We start from the raw sequence: 1,760 nt of genomic DNA on the forward strand, positions 1-1,760 counted from the left end.
AGCCTTCTCCCTGCCCTGACCTCTGACCCTGCTCAGAGAGGCTGCTGAGTGAGCTGGCCAGCGTCAGCCCTATGGGAGTGGCGTGCATGGGAGTGGACGGGGTGCCAGCCAGGCTCTGGCTGCAGCCACATGAGGGCTGGAGGGCTCAGGTACTGTCGCCAGCTGTGAAGGGGCAGCCCTCAGGGTGTCAGGGTGGGGTTCAATCCAGGATGAGGAAGAGAAAGACGAGCATGCAGAGGAGAGGCGTGGGGAGTGAGTGACCTTCTTGGAAACACTGGTCATTTGCCTATTAAAGAGATGCCAAGTTCTCTCCCATTTCCAGCCCAGGAGTTTTCAAACAAACAAAAAAAAAACTCTTTGTATACTTGCTTTACAATGTTGTGTCAGCTTCTGCTGTATGACAATGTGAATCAGCTATACGAATACACATATCCCCTCCCTCATGGACTGTCCTCCCCCACCATTTCGTCCCTTTAGGTCATCCCAGAGCACTGAGCTGAGCTCCCTGTGCCGTATAGCACCTTCCCACTAGGCAAGCAAGCAATTGCTCAGTCATGTCCGACTCTTTGTGATCCCATGGACTGTAGTCTACCAGGCTTCTCTGTCCATGGGATTTTCCAGGCAAGAGTACTGGAGTGGGTTGCTATTTCCTTCTCCAGGGGACCTCCCTGACCCAGGGATCGAACCCGGGTCTCCTGCATCACAGGCAGACGCTTTACCCTCTGAGCCACCAGGGAAGCCCGTTTTACACATGGTGGTGTCTAAATGTCAATGCTACTCTCTCAATTTGTGCCACCCTCTCCTTCCCCCAGTGTGTTCACAAGTTCATTCTCTACGTCTGCATCTCTAGTCCTGCCCTGCAAATAGGTTCATCATGACCATTTTGCTTTTAAGCAATAGAACTTTTTTGCCAAATGACATCCCACTTGAAGGTCGAATAAGAAAAAGCTCCAGCAAAGCTGAAATATTGGGGGTAGGGTGCATCTCATTTGCCCCTCAGGGCCCTTTACTCCACCGCACCCCAGAACATCTCTGCAGAAATCTTCTGCTTCTGGAAACCCCACATCAGTGCGTGGCTGACCCCAGTCTCAATGCCGGTTCCCAATCCCAGCCTGGGCTGACAACGGAAGAACCACAGGGGATGAGAATATCTTCTCAAAGTCGTAAACCCACCTGGTTCTCTAGGGCTGGATTTGCCCTAGTAGTATCCTTTTAACAAGCCCCCGAGGAATTCCCTGGCGGTCCAGTGGTTAGGACACGGTGTTTTCACTGAGGTGGTCTGGGTTCAATCCCTAGACAGGAGACTAAGAATTGATTCTAGTCCAGCTGTCAGGGCTGGGATGAGTGAGGGTGGGGCAAGCCTGGTGCTTAGGACGTGGCATTTACAGAGATGTTCATTCTCCAGGGCTCAGCTTGTACCTGGGTTTCTCCCTTGAACATGACACCTAGACTCTTCACTCTCCTGAGCCCATCCTGACCCTGGTAGTAACCTTACAATAACCACCTATGGGATGAATCTTGCATAAGAGGTGATCCGATGGGGCTTGAATGAATGAAAACTATTCAGCCTGCCATAGAGAGCTGCTTCCTGGTTCTCCACAGGGCAGACAGCAAAGAGGACAGGCTGGTGGCAATATTCAAAGTAATTTTTATTACAGTTATTCTAAATTTAATTTTTGATGCTTACAAGGTACAAGACACTGTGCGAGATGATTTAAAAACATTCCTTAATTTTACCCTCACACCAACCCTGTGATATT

General features: G+C 50.2%; 1 non-coding gene across 1 annotated transcript; it reads right to left on the minus strand.

Annotated features, from left to right (window-relative positions):
- Positions 1-664: 664 nt before the first annotated feature.
- On the minus strand, positions 665-737 carry TRNAH-GUG (transfer RNA histidin (anticodon GUG)). Its single transcript has one exon. It is a non-coding gene; the product is annotated as a tRNA-His (tRNA).
- Between the last annotated feature and the right edge of the window lie 1,023 nt (positions 738-1,760).

Source organism: Bos mutus, chromosome 13, assembly GCF_027580195.1.
Source record: "Bos mutus isolate GX-2022 chromosome 13, NWIPB_WYAK_1.1, whole genome shotgun sequence".
In the NCBI taxonomy this organism is placed as follows: Eukaryota; Metazoa; Chordata; class Mammalia; order Artiodactyla; family Bovidae; genus Bos; species Bos mutus.